Source organism: Pelophylax lessonae (genome assembly GCF_965119305.1).
Source record: "Pelophylax lessonae genome assembly, chromosome: 2".
NCBI lineage: Eukaryota > Metazoa > Chordata > Amphibia > Anura > Ranidae > Pelophylax > Pelophylax lessonae.
Window position 1 is genome coordinate 712523346 of NC_138769.1, and position 21453 is coordinate 712544798.

At 43.2% G+C, this 21453-nt stretch overlaps 1 protein-coding gene across 4 annotated transcripts in view; it reads left to right on the forward strand.

Annotated features, from left to right (window-relative positions):
• Positions 1–1132: 1132 nt before the first annotated feature.
• TENM4 (teneurin transmembrane protein 4) overlaps positions 1133–21453 on the forward strand; it is a 1723986-nt gene continuing 1703665 nt past the window's right edge. For all 4 annotated transcript variants that reach the window (XM_082246029.1, XM_082246030.1, XM_082246031.1 and 1 more), the window contains exon 1: positions 1133–1191. The gene's annotated coding sequence lies outside the window, so the exon portion shown is untranslated. The remainder of the gene's footprint in view (positions 1192–21453) is intronic.

Consider the following 21453-nt stretch of genomic DNA (forward strand, 5'->3'; position numbering starts at 1 on the left):
TTATTTCTTCCTTTTCCAGCACTGGGGGTGGAGTCTTGGCATACATTGTGTGTGAGCTGATAAGAGGAAAGGCACACACCTCCCCCCCCCCCTCCACATATTCAGAGGAAGGAAGAAATATGTAGAAATGTACTGTGAATAGACCAGCTCTCTGCTAATCTATCTCTATGGGCAGGTGTTTTTTTTTTTTTAATATCTTCACGTTTTAACTCTTTTACTGCAAAGGACATATAATATGCATCATAGCTGTACCCCAGTTACAGCCGTAGGTGGCAAATGGCATATGTAATGCATTGCAATAATCTCAGGAGTATTTGAGAGTTAATCAACAGTAAGTGGATTCAAACATGCTTGGGGACAAACATAAATCTACGCAGGGCCAGATCTAGCCTTTCTAATGTGAGGGTACAGTAAAAGAAAAGTCAAGGAGGCAGAGGATGAGGGGTCCGCAGGGCAGTACCCAGGGGGTCAGCAGGACAGAGGATAGGGTCAGCAGTTTGCAGGACAATGTACAGAGGCTATTGGTTTTTAGGGCAGTGTACAGGGAGTGTAGTCAGGAGGAGCTTAGGGTGTATCCGTATCTTTACCTTTATGGATAGTGGCAGGGTTTGGGTGTGCGTCACTAAGTTCCACCTTCTGTCTTCCGGGTGTTTCCAGTGTAACATACAAATACATTTTAGACAATTGTGCATTTCCAACCTTCTGGTAACAGTTTTGGGAAGGACCCTCTTCTTTTCTAGCATGACTGTGCCTCCAAAGTCATGGTTTGACCAGTTTAATGTAGAGGAACTGCACCTCAACCCACCCTTGGGATGCAACTGGAACTCTTGAATCCAAGCTAGGTCTTCCATCCAACATCAGTACTTAAGCTCACAAATGCTCTTTTGGCTAAATGGGCACAAATTCCCACAGATAATCTTATGGAAACCAAGAATGATAGAGGATGTTATAGCCATAAAGGGGGAACCATCTCCAAATTAGTACCCATGGTTTTGGAAGTGTGATGGTCAGGTGTCCACATCCACAAACATCTACCCATACAGTTTAATTTGTCATAAATGTAATATGAAATAATGTTGTACTAACTCATTTCCTTACTTCTTACAGGCATCTTCACGAATTACATGAAAATTACCCGCAATGTAGAGCACTGAACATGGCGGAGCAGAAAGTGCAGCTATAAAGTTTAAGGTAGGAGGTCATACTGTATATTGTTATTGATTGTCTATGCTTAAAGTGTATGCTTGAACTGTATGTATAACAACAATTTAATTTTTGGTTTTGGATGGAGTAGGAAAGGGTTCAACCCCCTATCATCTTGCCAAACCCAGCCAGATACTTGCAAATCCAGCAGAAGAGAAATGCCCCAGCACACCAACAAACCCAAAAGTCACTTCGATAAGAGCAGCCTCAGCCCAGCTCCATCCAGGCCACACTCCCCGATGCGTTTCACACCTCCCATGGGGCTTAGCCATGGAGGTGGCATTGACAATCCTGCCCATCTTATTCCTAAATAATGGCATTCAGTAAATTTAGTCTAGGTAGAATTACATTTTTGTTACTTAAAGCTGACCTCCAGAGTCCATCTGTTTTCCTGGCCGTAGAACATTCATCATCAACTAGCCCTTTCCCCAGTTTTACAGTACTTGAACCACTCCTTTCATTCATTGGACTTCAGTTCTTTCAGTTATGGAGGAAACTATGTACAGTAGCTTCTTACCCCCCTCCCCACTCCCCCACAACAGCAATGACCTGACTGTATTGTATAGAGAAGCACAAAGATCTGGTGATGGTGTCATTGGATCTAAAATAAGGTATGTAATGAAAACAGAAGGGTTTCATTCAAAAATGTAATTAACTTGTTTAAGGTGGGGTGTAGTGAAGGGAAAGTAAAAATATAATCAGATTAAAAAAGAACTAAAGCTAGAACTAGAAGAACTAGAATAACAACTGTTGGTTCTAGATCTTCACCGCACACCTATCAACAGATCATCTGATGTACTACTTACCAACCATGATCAAGGACTGAGAAACCTAAATTAGGTCCCTAAATACCACCCTTCCAGCACAGATTAACACCAAAAAAACAAGGGGTACCACCTTTGAGACATTCAAGTGATTGTAAAGGCAGAAGATTTTTTATCTTAATACATTCTATGCATTAAGATAAAAAACCTTCTGGGTGCAGAAGCCCCCCTAATGCTTGCCTGAGCCCTTTCTCGATACAGTGATGTGCACAAATGCCTCAGCTGTCTGGGACTCCCTCCTGATTGGCTGAGACACAGCAGTGGCACCATTGGCTCCCGCTGCTGTCAATCAAAGTCAGTTAGCCAATGAGGAGAGAGAGGTGGTGGGGCCAAACTCTGGCTCTGTGTCTTAAAGGACACACGGAGCAGTGGTTCCGCTCAGGTGCCCCCATAGAAAGCTGCTTGCTGTGGGGGCACTCGACAGGAGGAGGGGGCAGGAGCTCCAGCGAGGGACCCGAGACGAAGAGGATCCAGGCTGCTCTGTGCAAAAGTACTGCACAGAACAGGTAACTATAACATGTTTGTTATTTTTAAAGAAAAAAAACAAGACTATAGTATAACTTTAATCTTGAACATTACCAGTCCAGTGGTATCACACACCTACCAGATCATCTTTCCTACTTGGAAGATTTCTCTTCATTTTCTTTTAGGGAGACACAACAGGAAAGGAGAGGAAATCTCCTCTAAATAAAGGGAACTCTCATCTTAGATAGTTGTCACCAAAACATTTGTCCCCATTTTATGAATTGACCTCTTTCTCTGGTAAGAACTCTAATAATTTGGATTTCCTCTCCCTGATGATAGTGGCCCATTGTCACCATGGACAAATAGAGACACACATGGCTAGATTGGATTTCCTCTCCCTGATGATAGTGGCCCATGGTCACCATGGACAAATAGAGAGACACACATGGCCGGATTGGATTTCCTCTCCCTGATGATAATGACCCATGGTCACCATGGACAAATAGAGAGACACACATGGCCGGATTGGATTTCCTCTCCCTTATGATAGTGGCCCATGGTCATCATGGACAAATAGAAGGGTGAATCATCCCAATGAGGACACAGACAGCATTAAAAACTTGACAGAGAGTCTAAGCCTAAGCCAAGCTATCCAAAACTAAAAAACAAAAAAACAAATTGCAATTACAAACACCTGAAGGACCAGTTAACCGAATGTGCAAATTACCTTTTACAGCGGGGCATTAAAGAACATTCAGCATATGTTTTGTAAAAGTTTCTATGTTTGTACAGAAACAGAGATGTTTGACATTACATTTAATTAAAACAAGTGGCCCGCTGTGTTGAGTCGTTCGTTGTTTCATGCTAAAAACCTCAGAATACTACTGACAATTGGCAGCGGTTTCCTCTCAGGGTAATAGTCAGGGAGTCAGTTTGAACTTGGAAATATACTCCTTACCAGTATAACTTTAAAGGCAAACTCCAGGTATATATATATATATATATATATATATATATATATATATACACACCAATAAGCTGAGTTGTATTCAAGTTCATTCCTCCTGTAATCTCCTGCCCAGAAGTACAGAAGACTGAAAGCTAAAAAGTGCTCACATGCTGACAGGAGGAGGAAGCAAAGAGATGGCCACATTGAGCTTGTCGTTGATCCTTCACTGTCCAATCACAGGCTGCGGTACAGAGGTGACAATTCTGTGTTTCTTAACCTCTTGCTACCCACGTATGTGGGCTTTAGCGCCCACAGCCTGCTCATATGTGTCAATGAGTAGCAGGGCTGAGACAAGGGGTGGGCAGGGGGGAGGGGGGGGCGTCTGCCCTGGGCACAATGCTTTATTGCAGGAAAAGGGGTGCCCTGTGCCAGATGCTTCTGTTCCAAGGCTGACAGGAGTAGTGACAGCAACATCACTGCTAACCCTAAGGGAAGGGTGGCACAGTTTTGTCATTTTGCCCTGGGCGCTGGAAGACCTTGTTCCAGTACTGATGAGTAGCCGAGGTTTCTGTGCTGAAAATACTCTCGACACAGAGACAGAGTTGTAAAAAACAGCTCTTGGTCTCCATTAACTATCGGTAGACTGGGTCCTGATCATGTGACCACTTTTACAGCCAATCACAGTGGTCACATGATGATCCTACCTGCCCCCCTGGTGCACCAGATCCTGTTAAAAGGGCACCGATGCTGGGCAGGAAGGGGTGAACTGGCAGATAAAGGTAAGGCCAACAACCTGGCTGGTTGTGTAAGTCTAAATCCATTGGCAGGTAAAATCCCTCCCATGAATGAATTTCAAACGTGTATTGAGCTGTTTTCCTAGAGTTCAGCTTTAGTTTATGTATTTTCATTCTTAACAAGCTCCTTAAATCGACCTTGTATTGAAAAATGACATTGTAATCAGATAATAAATGTATACACAGCCCACTCACCTTGTACAGTGAAATGTGTAAAACTATTTTCTGTATTATTTTCTGGTGTAAAGAGCTGGCTTCCATCTACTTGATAAGACAATTAAGAATGCCAAATGGATAAGATGCCTTTTACTGATTTCCTGGTATATGGTCATATTAGGAAGGGTGGATATCTCTTGACACATTGGCAATTGCCATTGTGTTGCCATTGGCAATAACCTCATGTAAACATCTGACATGCTGGTTGTACCCAAGTAGATCAATGGATCAACTTGGGTACAATCAACCTGCCTATAGATGGTTTGAATCTCCGCCGGTTCAGTGGTTGGCTTTAGAGCCTGAAGGCATACAAAGAAACATGTAACCAGAAGTCCCCTCCAGAACACTATTTTCACAATAATGCAAGATATGTGTAGACCATACAAGGAGCAACTCTAATGTAACATAAAAGAAGAGTTCCAGTTATGGAATTTTTTACATAGTGACATTGGTTCAGTTGGTCCAGTGTAACTATTCATATACCAAACCTGTGGGATCCTTCTAGAAGTAGATCTTCACTAACTTCCAGATCCTGTGTGCCTGGCCTGCTGCATTGTGAATACAGGAGGTTGCCGCTTGGCACTGACTCCATTCTAAGAATGTATAGCATTTTCCCAATGTATGCAAGCATTCTCTGTTTGGACAAGGTGGAAAGGCGGAGGGGTGAAGTCACACTCTCCAACTCCAACACTGTCCAACTAGAGAATTCTCTGCATTAATTGAGCATACTCTGCATGGTGCCTGTGCCATGCGGACAACCTCCTTTGTTCAGAATGCAGGAGGGCAGCCGCTTGGCATGGGAGGTAGTGGAAATCACTGGAGTAGAGGTCTACTACACTAATTTCCAGCTTCCAGAGGATTCCCATATGTATGGTATATGCATAGTTACTTTGGTCCAAGCTAGATAAATATAACTATGTAAAAAAATGGAATTCTTCTTTAAAGCGGAGTTCCGGCCTCTGAAAGTATTTTTCAATAAAAATACCCCCAGGACAGTCAGGGCTAGTGCATTCCACAATGGATAGCCTCTGAACTGTCCCAGGTTGCACTTACCTTTTAGAAGAAATACTTATCTTGAAAATGTCTTGTCCAGCGCTGCCATCTCATGTGTGGGCAGCTGAAGCCAGCGCGTCCTCTTCTGCGTCCTCTTCGGTCCCACGATGCACTGCACCGGCCCCGCCATCACTTCCGGGGCAGGAGCGTCATCCCTGCACAGCTTCTGGGCATGCCCAGAAGCTGATTAGCAGGGAATGCCGCGCCTGCACCGGAAGTGACGAGCGGGGCCGGTGCAGGTGCATTGATTCCTGGGAGTGATGACGCTCAGCTACCAGGAATCAATGCAAGCAGGAAGTGACGGCGCGGGCGCAGAGGGATGAAGTGGAAGAAAGGTAAGTATATTTTCTTCAATAACAAGGTAAGTAAACAAAAAAAAATTCGTGACTATCCATTTCTTTTACAGGTGACACCAAGCAAGCCCCAAAGTGCATTTTGAGGCCGGAACTCCGCTTTATGTTGTAACAGGATATAATTTACAAATATTGATTTTTACAAGATGATAATGCAAGGTCCTGTTTAAATGCTTACTTTGATTGAAATTTACTAACACTTTAATTCTATTTTAACTATTTTATATAATAATCTTGGGGTCCTTCTCAAGTATTTTCAAGAATGACCAAATATAACATTTTATACGTGTTTGCTGTAGGAGTTGGTTCTTAAGTTAAGTTAAGTTTGGTCACAAAAAGGTTTTAACACCTGCCTAGGAGCTGTTATTGTGTCTGTTGATTTGCTGTATATTTCTTTTTGTGAAGGTCAGATAAGCTCTCGGAGCATTTATTGATATCTTTATTGTTTTATTGAGAATCTTCGAGGTTAGAAGAAAGTGTGAAGATACAAATGATTTTGACCTGATGATGCCATTGGACTGCAATTGCATGCCACACATTTTGAAAGACCTCAACAACTGTTGTTTAAAAACATTTTTTTCATTGGAAGTGTCTTGGACTTCATAAATGTGATCTTTGCAAAAATCAGGGGTGCTAAACCTGTGGCCTGTGGACCACATGTGGCCCTCAGAGCCCTCTGATGTGGCTCTCGATCACAAACCAGGGGAGTGCATTCCCATGCCCTGGGATGGTGGGTTGGCAAGCCCCGATCACAATCGAGGGGTTGCCAATGTGTCATTCCAGAGCTTTAGAGTGTATGGAGCCGGTGCCAGCAGTGGAGGAAGCAGACAGATGCATAAGCAGATGCTTCCTCTGTAGCACTGGCTCCTGTCTCAGGTAGAGTGATACCAAGTGTGCACTGTGCATGGAACCTTTCTAGTAGCCTGGAAAGCGATACCAGCAGAAGCTGCAAGAGGAAACGGTCAGTGTAATAAATATAATGTACACTGCACTTTTGCAATGTGCATAATAAGAGCTATTAGGCTGCTTTCACACTGATTTGCATTTGCAGCACAGTTTAGCTTCACTGAGCCATAGACTTCTATTATATCTTGCATGTTTGGTGCTCTCAGAAAGTGCACCACACCTGTAAGATACACCATATTATCAAAAGTATTGGGACGCCTGCCTTTACATGCACATGAACTTTAATGGTATCCCAGCCCCTTTCACATAGGCGGACCGTTCAGATCAGTCTGTCCGTTTTTCAGGCGGATCTGAACGGATGCCCCATGCATCTCTATGGGGCATTGGATGTCAGCAGAGCCATGTCCGCTGACATGCGATCCGGCAAATCTGGATGGATGGAAACCCTATTTTCTATCCGTCCAGCGGATCAGATTGGATGGGATTGGATGAGAACGGACAGACTCTGTGCAGACCAGTCAAGTTCCTTCACCCCAAACATGCTCATCTATGTCTTTATGGACCTTGCTTTGTGCACATGTGTGCAGTCATGTTGGAACATGACTGATGTGGCCTTTAATCACAAACCAGGGGAGCGCATCCCCAAACTGTTCCCACAAAGTTCCCCTGGAACTAAGAGGTCAAGCCCAACCCCTGAAAAACAACCCCAAATCATAATCCCCCTTCCACCAAATGATTTAGACCAGTGCACGATGCAAGGTCCATAAACACATGGATGAGCGAGTTTGGGGTAGATGAACTTGACTGGCCTGTACAGAGTCCTGACCTCAACCAGATAGAACACCTTGGGGATGAATTAGACGGGAGATTGCAAGCTAGGCAGACTGTGAGCCAGGCCTTCTCTCCAATATCAGTGACTGACCTCACAAATGCGCTGCTGGAAGAAAAGTCAAACATTTCCATAGACACTCCTAAACCTTGTGGACAGCCTTCCCAGAAGAGTTTAAGCTGTTAAAGCCGAAAAGGGTGGGCCAACTCAATATTGAACCCTACAGGCTAAGACTGGGATGCCATTAAAGTTCATGTGCGTGTAAAGGCAGGCGTCCCAATACTTTTGGTAATATACTGAATATTAGAAGTCTATGGTAAAGCACAGCTAACACGCAGGTGCACCTGTGTTGCTGGTAAACTGCAGCGCATCAGTGTGAAAGCAGCTTTATAGGGGGGCTTAGGACAGTAAGGGCTTGTTAACATTTTCTGTTTGGGGGGGGCGCAGTAAAACCCCACAGTTCATTGTGGTCCATAACCGGTTATCAAAACACTTAAGTGGGCCTCACTCTTCAAAGGGTTATTATAAAATTATTATCGTTCTAATATGTGTGAACCAGAAGATAAGGTCAGGGATTTTAAATTAGGCTTGTTTTACCCTGCTGCGACATGGGATCCGACTTGTGAGACCCCAAGTCGCATGATATGTCAAATTCAATGTTTCTCTATGAGGGCCATCCTAACTGATACTACACAAGTCACTCAAACTTTAGAAAAGATCAACAGAACGACTTTGGTCTGACTTGGGTGCGATTTCAGGCCTTGTACAGGCTCCTAAAGAGCATCCAAGTCGGATCAACTCTTAAGGAAGTCGCAGGCAAAGTTGCATGACTTTGCCATTGCAGCAGTGTGAACCGAGCCAAGTGAACCTGGTATTATGATGATGATGATGATTATTATTATTATTTAGGATTTATATATTGCCAATACGGAGAAATTACAGTTACAATCCAGCCCAAGACAGGAGGGTTCAATGGGTCCTGCTCATGAGAGATTACAATCTAAAAAGAGAGGCAAGTGATACTACTACTGCAGCTCCTTCTTCACTGACCTACCTTTACACAGGCTATCCTCTCTTCAGTCTATTACGAAGGTTGCTGCCAGGTTTATACACCTTGATAACCAATCCTTGACTGCTGCCCCTCTCTGCCAATCTTTTCACTGGCTTCCACCAGTCCCCAGCTACATCACCAACCTCATCTGCAAATATTGCCCGAATCCTCCTCTCTGCTCTTCCCAGGGCATCTTGCTCTATAGCTCTATTGTTACCTCTTCCCACGCCTGCCTCCAGGACTTTTTCAGAATCTCTCTCATCCTTTTGAACTCCCTACCCCAAAATGGCCGGTCAGCTCCTACCCTGTCCGCCTTTAGGTGATCCTTGAAACAAATTAATTTTATCGAAGCCTATCCCACCTCCACCTAAAAAGCCATACTTGAGTAACCTCTGCCAGATCATTTCCTGAAGCTTTTGTACCATCTCTCCCTCCCTTTAGATTGTAAGCTCCATGAGCAGGGCCCTCCTATTCCTTCTGTATTGAACTGTATTGCAATTGTACTGTCTCCACTTATATTGCAAAGCACTGTGTAAACTGTTGGTGTTATATAAATCCTGTATAAAAATAATACAAGAAGCAATAGCTGTGGGGGATGAGTTGATGGAGAAAGCAGTATTCCAGTTGTTAAGTAGATTTGGGATAAACGTCCCAAAAGAGATGAGTTTTTAAGGATTGCCTGAAGATTGACAGAATAAGAGATAGCCTGATCGATTGTGGTAGGGAGTTCCAGAGAATTGGAGAGGCTCTGGAGAAGTCCTGGACATGAGCATTGGAGGGGGTGACAAGGGAGCTGGAGAGTATAAAGTCTTGGGAAGAGCGAAGAAGATGCTTTGGGTAATATTTTCAGACGAGATTGGTCATGTAGCTCAGGGCAGAGTTGTGGATGGCTTTATAGCTCCAGAGGATGGGAGAAGCTTTGGAGAAGTCATGGAGATTGGCAAGGAAGGATGTAATGAGGTTGCTAGGGATCTTGAATGCTATGGTGCCTGATTAGGGGTCCCATTAGGGAGGCTTTTAGGAAAAAACAAATTGTGACTCTTCCAGTATAGAAGGGCTAAAGTTAGACCTACGGACCCTTGCTAATCACAAGCATCCCCTTCTACACAGAAAGAGGTAGCTTGTTTGCCAGGCTAAGGGGGATTCCATTTATATGTGGCTCTTTATACCCCCTCACCGGATATGAACTTTGGGTCTCATGGTATTTTTTTTTTTTTAATACTATGACCCCCCTTAATCCGGAGTACTGAACCTTTGCCTTGATAATTTAAGGACATACTTCCCTTTACTCATTCCACCATGTTCATGTGGTGGAACTATCAGTCCTAGTCCTAGGCTAAACTCCAACATTAAAATGTATATTAGAGCTAAAGAAAAGGCCTTCAAAAAATACAAGACTGAGGGGTCATTGGCAGCATTTAAGCACTACAAAGAGTGTAATAAGAAATGTAAAGATGAAATCAGGGCGGCTAAAATAGAACACGAGAGACATATAGCGGAGGAGAGCAAAAAGAACCCCAAGAAGTTCTTTAAGTATATAAACAGTAAGAAAGCCAGGCCAGAGCACATTGGCCCCATAAAAGATGATAAAGGAAAAATGGCCACTGAGGACAGAGAAAAGGCGGAAGTGTTAAATAATTTCTTTTCTTCAGTCTTCACAAAAGAATCGGGGGGCTACACGAAACCCGCTTGTAAGGCCGAACTAAATAATACACCTCAGGAAGTGCCGCCATGGCTAACAGAGGATAGACTTAGAGCTAAACTAGAGAAACTTAACATAAATAAATCCCCGGGACCGGATGGCTTGCACCCGAGGGTTCTTAATGAGCTCAGCCAGGTGATTGCCAGACCATTATTCTTGATCTTTAAGGATAGTTTACAGACGGGTATGGTGCCAGCTGATTGGAAAAAAGCCAACGTGGTACCAATATTTAAAAAGGGGCCGAGATATATCCCGGGTAACTATAGGCCGGTCAGCCTAACATCAGTAGTCTGCAAAATTTTGGAGGGGATGATAAGGGACCACATACAAGACTTTAGTAATGAAAATGGTATTATAAGTAGAAATCAGCATGGATTCATGAAAAATCGTTCGTGCCAAACCAATCTGTTAACCTTCTACGATGAAGTGAGCTGCCACCTAGATAAAGGTAAGCCTGTGGATGTGGTGTATCTGGACTTCGCAAAGGCCTTTGACACCGTTCCTCACAAACGCTTACTGTACAAACTAAGGAAGGTAGGTATGGATCATAAGGTGAGTACCTGGATAGAGACCTGGCTCCAGGGGAGAGTCCAGAGGGTGGTGATTAATGGGGAGTACTCGGATTGGGCGGGTGTGGAAAGTGGGGTCCCCCAGGGTTCTGTCCTGGGACCAATCCTGTTTAATTTATTCATAAATGATCTAGAGGAGGGGATATCTAGTACAATCTCAGTATTTGCAGATGATACTAAATTAGGCATGCCAATATCTTCTATGCAGGATGTGGAAATCTTGCAAGCAGACCTGAACAAAATAACGGGGTGGGCAACCACATGGCAGATGAGGTTTAATGTAGAAAAATGTAAAGTAATGCACTTGGGTGCCAGAAACCAGAAAGCAAGCTATTCACTAGGGGGTGAACCTCTGGGTGAGTCTAGGATGGAAAAGGACTTGGGGGTACTGGTAGACAACAGGCTTGGCAGTGGCATGCAATGCCAAGCCGCCGCAAGCAAAGCCAACAGAATACTGGGATGTATAAAAAGGGGGATTCACTCCAGAAATAAAGAGATTATTCTCCCGCTCTACAAGACTCTGGTCCGGCCACATCTGGAGTATGCTGTCCAGTTCTGGGCACCGGTCCGCAGGAAGGATGTGCTGGAACTGGAGAAAGTCCAGAGGAGGGCAACAAAAATAATTAGGGGAATGGAGGACATCGGCTATGAGGAAAGACTACAAGCACTGAACCTATTCTCTCTGGAGAAGAGACGATTGAGGGGGGATATGATATCAATGTACAAATACTGTACTGGCGACCCTAGCATAAGGAACAAACTATTCAGAGAAAGGGAATACAATAAGACACGTGGCCACTCACTAAAACTTGAGGAAAGGCGGTTTAACCTTAAAGTGCGTAAGGGGTTCTTCACTGTAAGAGCGGTAAGGATGTGGAATTCTCTTCCACAAGCAGTCGTATCAGCGGGGAGCATAGATAGTTTCAAAAAACTATTAGATGTACACCTTAAAGACCACAACATACAGGGGTACACAATGTACGGTTAAAAGCAAACACACACGCATCATGGGTTGAACTGGATGGACTTGTGTCTTTTTTCAACCTCACTAACTATGTAACTATGTAACTAGTAGCCAGGCGTCCTATACAGTCCATCTTAATTCATAGTGACCTGCGCTTTGGTTCTATTTGTCCCCTGTGTCCACCCCAAGCCAAGTTTTTGCCTGTATCTTTTTGGAGGAGAACATAACTGTCTGTTTACGGTCCTGACGAAGCTTACCGTGAAATGTGTTGACCCCGCAAACAGACGTATTTTCATATTCGTGCAACCTTGATATGTATTGTATTTCTACTGTATACTTGTTTTACACTCAGTAGTTATGTTCTTCTGTATACGTGTTTGATGAGCCTGGAACCCCTCTCCTTTTTTGGTCAGTCTCATCATTTTAGCTTGTTATTGATTTTAATCTAGAACCAATAAATGTTTATTTTTATTATTTTGTCTATGGTTACCTATCTCGTGATGTGCCCATAAAGTCCACATATAGGTACAGTTGCTTTGTACAACTGTTTTTTTCTATTTCGAAATTAGGATTATGGCCCGCTCTTGACAGCTCCCCACCTTTTTTTTTTTCTGTTGTCATTTGTAGTTCTACAAAAGGTTTAATGAAGTTTGTAGCATGGCTAGAGAGTAATTTTGTGTTCGAGCATTACATCACATACATCAGTTTTTCATCATATACAATGCAGAGCTATTAACCCTGGGGGAGAGCTTGTGATCATGGCCTTGACCATCTTAGAGAGGAGGACCATTTGAACCATTGAAAGGATTCTCCGGAAGCCAGGATTAAGGTACTTCTCCTAATTTCTACACCACTAGTCATTAAGGGTGTCTAACCCTTCCAATGTAAGTTTTTACCTAATTCTTGAAGTTGGGTTTGGGGAGGGGAAATGGGAGGGGGAACCATCATCCTTATCCTAGCTACCTAGTGAGCAGTGTTAATTTCGTAGACTAAAACCGACTAAAACGCTTTCGTCGACTAAATTAACACAATTTTAGTTGACTAAAATACGACTAAAACTAAAACAATTCAGATAACTAAAATACGCCTAAAACTAAAATGGCATTTTAGTCTTAAGACTAAAATACGACTAAAACTAAAATGGCATTTTAGTCATAAGACTATAACTAAAACTAAATAAAAAATTTACATCATCAAAATTAACACTCCTCTGCTGGCCATTTCTATATCTGCAACACAATTCCATCCAGAGCATGTAATGATAGCACATTAAAGCATGGGTGTCCACCCTTTTGGCTTTTCTGGGCCACACTGAGTGTAGAGACATTTTCTCTGGCCGCAAATAAAATATACACTATAGTTAAGGTATATAAGTAATAAAACGCCACCGCACCCTCGGGCCGCAGGTTGGACATGCCTGCATTAAAGTTTAAACATGTATTTCACCACTGCATACGCATAAGTAACCACTTTACCACCGGAGGATTTTGCTGTCTTCCGTCCAGGCCACTTTTTGCGATTCGGCGCTGTGCGACTTCAACTGACAATTGCGCGGTCGTGCGACGCTGTACCCAAACGAAATTTACGTCCTTTTTTCCCCACAAACAGAGCTTTCTTTTGGTGGTATTTGATCACCTGTGAGATTTTTACTTTTTGCGCTATAAACAAAAAAAGAGCGTTTATTTTGAAAAAATAACAATATTTTTAACATTTTTTATATGAAATTCCCCCCAAAAAAGATGTAAAAACCAATTTTTTTTAAATTTTTTGGCCAATTTGTTTACTGCTACCTATGTTTGGTAAAAAAAATCGCAATAAGCGTATTTTGATTGGTTTGCGCAAAAGTTATTGCGTTTACTAACAAAGGGAAAGATTTCTGTCATTTTTGGTGGGTTTTTTTTTAACGCGTAATGGCGGCGATCTGCGATTTTTTTTGCGGGACTGCGACATTGCGGCGGACAGATCGGACCCTTGACTGACATTTATGACACTTTTGGGGGTACCAGTGACATTACTGCAGTAATCAGTGCTATATATATGCACTGTTACTGTAAAAATGACACTGGCAGGGAAGGGGTTAATTTTATTGGAGAGGGAGGGGTTAATGTATGCCTGGTGCTTACTGACGTGTAGGGGGGGAGGTGACTGAGTGAGTCATGGACAGATCGGATGTCCAGCTATGCTGAACAGTCCGATCTGTCACTCCCTGTCACTATGGAGATCCGCCCGCTTGTGTTTACACAGGCGGGCGGATCTCCACACTAGATCCCCGGCGATCGGGGCAGAGCAGCGGCGATCGCCGCTGCTCCTCCCCTGGCCCGACTCCCGCTGTGAATGAAAACAGCGGGAGCGAGCCTCCGGCGGCGCGCAAGCGCCTCCCAGAAGGGGGAGTGTCTGACGACGTAGTACTACGTCGTCAGACGATAACGAGCCACTCTGCCGCAGTAATATTACTGTGGGCGGTGGTAAAGCGGGTAAGGAGCATCTACTAAGCTGCTGAAAACTAAACAATTAATAAAAAGGCTTTTCTTATATTTTTCCCTAATATTTAATGTTGGTAATATATTCAGGTAATATGTGCAATGATATTACAGCCAATGGAGTTTACAGTTTTTTTGGGTTTTTTTTTTTATTTTAAAGTTGCGCTTCGGTTTGTCAAAAAGCAATATTTCTGTTTGTTTATGAAACTTGGTTTTATTTATAAAGATGTTATATATCACAATGGCTAAATCTGTGTCTGTAGTGCGTGTTCAAACCTTATAATAATATATTATTCGATTTTTACTCCAGGAGTATACAATTCGTTTGGAAATGCTAGAGAATTGTTTAAATAATGCATTACAATTAACCTAAACCTATTCGATTTGTAGTTGACTAAAATGTATGAAATTTTATTCGACTAAAATGTAATGGAGATTTTAGTCGACTAAAATATGACTAAAACTAAAACAATTCAGATGACTAAAATACGACTAAAACTAAAATCACATTTCAGTCAAAGACTAAAATACGACTAAAACTAAAATGACATTTTAGTCAAAAGACTATAACTAAAACTAAATCGAAATGTGCTGCCAAAATTAACACTGTTAGGGCTCTTTCACAAGGGAGTTCCTTTTTTTTTGCCCGATCAGGTCCTTTTTTTTTTTTTTTTGTAACGGACACGGATGACACTTGTGTCATCCGGTCCGTATGTCCGTTTTTCATCCCATCCGTTGGCGGATGAAAAACTGACATAATGCATGTCTATGTAAATACGGATGTCTGCGGATGACACCACTGACATCCGTTTTTGCTTCCGTTCCGTTTTTTGAAAGGAAGAAAAAATAGGGTTCTCCTCCGTTCAAAAAAACTGAACTGAACTGAACTGACAAAAAACGGATGTCAGAGGATGATCATCCGATGACATCCGTATTTACATAGACATGCATTATGTCCGTTTTTCATCCGCAAACGGATGGGATGAAAAACGGACATACGGACCGGATGACACAAGTGTCATCCGTGTCCGTTACAAAAAAAAAAAAAGGACCTGATCGGGCAAAAAAAAAGGAACGCCCGTGTGAAAGAGCTCTTAGGGAGCTCCAATCGTAAAGGTAGGGCCGAAGAAGTTTTAGTTCTTGACCTGCTCCCTTGTTCTTAAACAATAAAGTTGTGAAAACAGGATAAGGCTGACACCCCCAGACCCTGAACCTTTAGGAGCAAGCAATGGCAGCCTCCACATTTCTGTCCTGGCGGGCTGCATTGGAGCGCATTAGGATATTATTATTCTCTGCTCTCTTTCGTCATCCTTTCCTTTGCAACCATTCTTTGTTGAAATAAATCCTTCAGGCTGGATTCCTTTCTCTCCAGGATCTCTCTCGTGTTGTAGCACTTAATTTGACTGTGCACTGACGGCCTACATGAAGCACTATACCTAAGTATTTCATAACAGATGCTAATTGCAATAATACATTGTAGCAATACGGTTCTACTTGCCTTTTAATGAATGTGAGTGGAGCTATTAGTTCAGTGGAGTGATTAGCACCATGCTTCATCCTGCGAATAAACTAATCCATAGATATAATATACCTTGCGTTACTGCTAAACTATTGTATTTCCTACATTATGTTTTTTTTTATCACATGTCATTTTGCTTTTGACTGATATTTCAGATGCTTTTACTGTCCTATCTTGTGTCTGTAAAGCTCCGTTCACATTAGGTCGCTCCGACTAAGGGGGCGACCTGTGAAGTCGTTTGCAGTGCGACTTCGGCGCGACTTGCACGGACTTCACATAATGGAAGTCAATGCAAGTCGCCTCCAGGTCGCCCCGAAGTAGTACAGGACCCTTTTTCTAAGTCGGAGCGACTTGTGTCGCTCCTATTAGAACCGGTCCTGCACTACTCAATGACCGCGACCGAGCGCGACTTGCCAGGCTGACCAAGACGTATTAGTGTGAACCGGCACTAAAGGGACAAAAAAAAAAAAAAACACAGTGTAACATTTTTTTTTTTCACAATAAATCTTTATTAAAAGTAAGTAAAATATGACATTATAAACATTTCTTATACTGAAATAAATATACACCAAATTGTCAAAAATGAATAGAAATAAATATAAACATATAAGTGAAAGGTCCAACAAGTGTGATAATCAGGGCTTTTTTTTCTTAGAGAATAGGTGAAGGAACTCCCCCCTTTTGAGTCTTCTTGTCTCCGCCCCCAACCCACCTCCCAGTACCACCCCTTTTAGAGACTACAGACTGGAGACTATAGAGCCAAGTATAACCTTTTGGTGATAAGTAATTTGTATGGAATTTCTTAATGACAAGAAAAGCAATACAGTAGATGACCTGCAGCAATAGACACTTCCCAGCAACAACAAATTTTGCCAGCAACAATGGACCCCAACAACAATAAACCCCAGCAGCAACAACAGATGTCCCAGTATCAGCCCATCATCAATAGACTCTCCAATAACCAGCAACAATAGACACTCCCTCAACAGTAGATCCATCCCAGCAACAATTGTTCCTCCCAGCAACATAAGCCCAACCAACATCTATAGGTCCCTCATCAGCAATAATAGACCTCCCAGCAACAATAGACTGCCACCTAAATATAGATGTCCTCCAGCAACAATAGACCCCCCAACGACCAGCAGCAATATACCCCTCCCTCAACAATCCCTTTCAGCATCAAAAGCCTCCCCTCCCGGAACAATTATAGACCTACTGGTGCCTGGTGGAGGTTTCAACATCACTGCAAAAACTGGTGTATGGGACGTTTTTGGAGGCCTTTCTGTCTTTGGACTCTTATATATTTTTAAACACACGACGCCAACCTTGCATGGAATGATTATTATCATTACCCAATTTCTGTTGATTGTTTGTATCAAGCGCTGCATATCTTGTTTTCCCCAAGTATAGACCTCCGCCATGCAAAAATAGAACAATAGGTCCCCCAGTAGCCAGCATCAATAGATTCTTCAGCACACCCCAGCTCTTCTTGCCATTACACACAGTCAGTGCTGGAGGTGCCGGAACTGCGTTCCCCCGCGTTCCTACTGAAAAAATGCGCTGGTGATAATAAGTTATGATGAATCCTCCAAACACTCAAAAGGAAAAATGTGTTGTGAATTCCTGGCCAGACTAGGTCGCCATCACCAGATACACCTGGATGCTTAAATGTATCCGCTGTTCATCCAGGCTCTGCGCTCTCATCCACCAAGTTGGTGGCCCGGAAGCCGTCAAATGTGATAAAATGCGTCAGCAAAGCTACATGCTGTGTTGTCAGCATGTATCCCCGGAAGTTGGTTCCGATCTGTCTGGATTGAATTATTGGAAGTGCTGTTTCGCTTTTTTTTATATGTGAATACATATTAACCACTTCTGGACCAGAAAAATTTCCCCCTTAATTACCAGGCCATTTTTTGCGATTTGCCACTGCTTTAATTTAACGGACAATTGTGCGACGTTGTACCCAAACAAAATTGATATCCCTTTTTTCCCACAATTAGAGCTTTCTTTTGGTGATATTTGACCACCTGTGCGATTTTTATTTTTTGCGCTATAAACAAAAAAAGGGCGACAATTCTGAGACAATTCTGAAAAAAAAAAATGTTTTTATAGTAGATCCCTCCCAGCAACAGTACCCCCCCCCCCCCCGCAGGGCCATCTTACTGAATGGGCATGCTGGGCAGTTGCCCGGGGGCCCCACTTGCCCAGGGGCCCATCTGCCCAGCAACCCAGCCCCAGCCAAGCATTAGTCCCGATTCCTGTGTGCATCCCGCCACCGAACTTAGCAGGTTAAAAGTGACTGCCGGCCCTGTGCTGCTGTCAGGCCACTTGGACCGTGGAGGGGGAGCCCACAACTGCAGGAATGCCTGTCCACCTCCACGCACACACAGGACAGTCGATTCTGACTCCTGTCTATGTGTGTGTATCTTCAGAAGAAGTTGGAAGCTGTCATCAGCCTGGCACTGCTGTACCAATAAATATCGCCTTATAAATAATTAGCATTTTTATTCTTGTGGGTGATTGTGTAGGCAGGGCCCCAGTGCACTGCATTTCCCGGGGACCTTTAATACTCTTAAGATTGCACTGCCCCCCAGAAACATAGGACCCCCAACCAGCAAAAATAGACCTCCACACAAAAATAGATCCCCACCAGCGACAAAAGATCCCCCAGCAGCCAACATCAAAAGCTCCAGCACACCCCAGCATTCCTTGCCGTTACATACATTCATTGTTGGAGGTGCCGGAGCTGTGTTGCCCCATGTTCCCACTGAAAAAAAGCCCTGCTCGATACTGTACAGCTCACTGTTCTCCTTGCTGGAGGCTCTGACATGAGGAAGGAAAGCCCTGCCTTTACCAATATGGCCGCCTCCACACGGATACACATAGCAAAACAAGACAGGATAAGTCAGTAATGGGGAAATATTAGCTGGAGGACCACAAGCAAAACTGGGAACTCGTCCTTTGCTGACTTTTTTTGGGAACAGCCCCCAGTGTTCAGTTCCTCTATAAACAGGCCCACTTAAATAAATGCAGGTAGAAGCATACAAAATTCCCATCTTTAAGCCCGCATTCACACTGCAACAGCAGGACTCTGTACTACTTCGGGGGCGACTTGTGAAGTCCCGTGCACCGCGACTTCGGCGCAAATTGCACGGACTTCACATAATGGAAGTCTATGCAAGTCACTCCGAGGTCTCCCCGAAGTAGTACAGGACCCTTTTTCTAAGTCGGAGCGACTTGTGTCGCTCCTATTAGAACGGGTCCTGTAGCAGTCAATGGACCACGAGGGACCGCGACTTGTCAGGCTGACAAGTCGCCTGACAAGTCGCGTTAGTGTGAATGGAGCCTAAATGTTTACTCGCAGTGTTTTCCTTTCCATTATTTTTTATTTAATTGTAATTTGCCTTTAAGCTTGCTAGCAAAGTTGACTTCTCAAAGGTGAGTCAGTTCCCTACCACAGCACTCTCTGTCCACAGTCCTCTCCTCTTCCGTGAGTATGGCCAAGCTCCTCCACCCCTTCCTTCACCTCTTTACATAGCCTTTTATGTAGCTTCTGGAGGAGAAGTGAAGGGGGATGCTATAGGGGTCATTAGAGTGACAGCTCTGGTCTCAAGGCTTTTGGATATCTACAAAATGGAGGCTTTTAAAAATTAAAAACATGCATAAAATACAGTATATTGTCAAAAGTATTTGAACACCTGCCTTTACATGCACATGAACTTTAATGGCATCCCAAAAGACTCAGTAGTAACAACACTGTGGCCTAAACCCACGAGGACATTGTGGGATTGATTGGAATAGATTATTTCACCAATTCGTCCATGTGGATGGGGTACCTCCACAACTAAGCAATAGTCAACCAACATAGGGAACCAACCAAGGAAAACCAACAGGTCACTCTAAAAGAGAAGTGGAATACGGACAACCAACAACAGTATCTTTCATCTAAAAAATATTACTTTATTGAAAAAAGTCCAATCATGTATACGTACAAGCCTAAGACCCCTAGAAACCTTAAATAAAACCTAGTTGACAATGTTGTCACACTCCACACAACAGATACGGGCCCTACACTCACAAATGCACAACCAGCATACAGCCAATGAGCTGAAATTCAACCATGACAGATTTAGCTTGAGAGCAGTGAGTCGTGGGTTCTGAATCAGGACAAATTTCCCTGACACAGTTTTCAGAATAGCTCTGACTAAGTGAAACTCCTCACAAGTGCCCATATCCTTAATGGATGAGCAGAGGCTGGATGACTTCATGTAGTTCCAGTCCCGAACCAGGGATAACTGTGGAGTGCATAACCTCCATTTTTCTAGAAATCTCTCCTAGAGAGATTTCTAGAAAAATGTAGAAAACAATGTATTGACCATGAAATTGAAGTAAAGAAACTTATTGTAAAGGAGGAAAAGCTGCAATTATTAACCTTCCAAGAACAAATTGCTGAGAGTAGAGATAAATTAGAACACTTTAAAGATAAAATGAACTTTGGAAAATTCAATGATTTTCTTAAGGAAGAAATTGGTAGGGTACAAAGAAATTTAAAAAATCAATAAACAATCTAAGTTCAAACAGGATCTAGACAATTGGGTGAAGGGAGAAATATTTGATCTTACACCCAGGAGAAGTAGGAGTAGATCCAGACGACGAGGTAATTCTTTGCAAGCTGGTTCTAGTTTAAGACCGGTATCCTACAGTAGTGAGTGACGAAGAAGACCAATGTTCAGTTGGTTTTTTAGATCAAGAGTCAACTGTCGCTACGGACCTTAAATCACCCAGAGGTATCCTGAAGCGAGGCAAAATAGTAGGAACAGGAGGAGGAAAAGGAAAAGAAAAGGGAAGTGGAAGAGAGACGGAAAAATCCAGGAAAGAAAATTCGAAAGAGGACCAGGAGCCAGAGGCAACTAGACTAGGGAGCTTCCCTTGGGGAGGTTGGACCCGACCTCAAAGATAAAAAAAATCAATCTATCCAATTTCCCCCTGGAAGACAGACATATTACCTTTTTGGGGAGGGTTCTCTCTTTTTCACCAGTGGACCAAATAGACCACTTTGAATTGTATAAGGATAAGCTGGGCAACCTGAGGGCTTGAATTGCTGATATGCGGCCTCAGGTGGGCGACCACAGGGCCTAAAGTCTGTGTGGCTGACCCTGGTCCTACCATAGCTGACAAAGGGAGAGTCTACAATGCATCTGGTGTGGTATCACAGAGACAGGAGGCTGCCGGTGGGGCTTCTGGAGCCCTGTCAGTACAGACACCGTAAGAAGCCTTAGACAGTTAAACCCCCTTTTGTACTCTAAGTCAGCTGAGGGTCCACACACAGAGAACACTGGCTAGTGTTCTTAGAGCTTTGTCCAAGACCGACTACTACTTTACTAAGGAGCATTGCTCAGTTCTGCAATCTGCAGTTTGCTGCTGCTATGAAGAAGTTTATCTGACTTCTGCAAGGATTTCAGGGAAGTTTCACTAGGAAAGGAAGCTAGAGTCCTTTGTGTGAATAGTTCAATTTGGAGTATCCCACTATATCCCTTCCCTATCCATGTTCTCCAATAAAACAACAAAAAAAAACC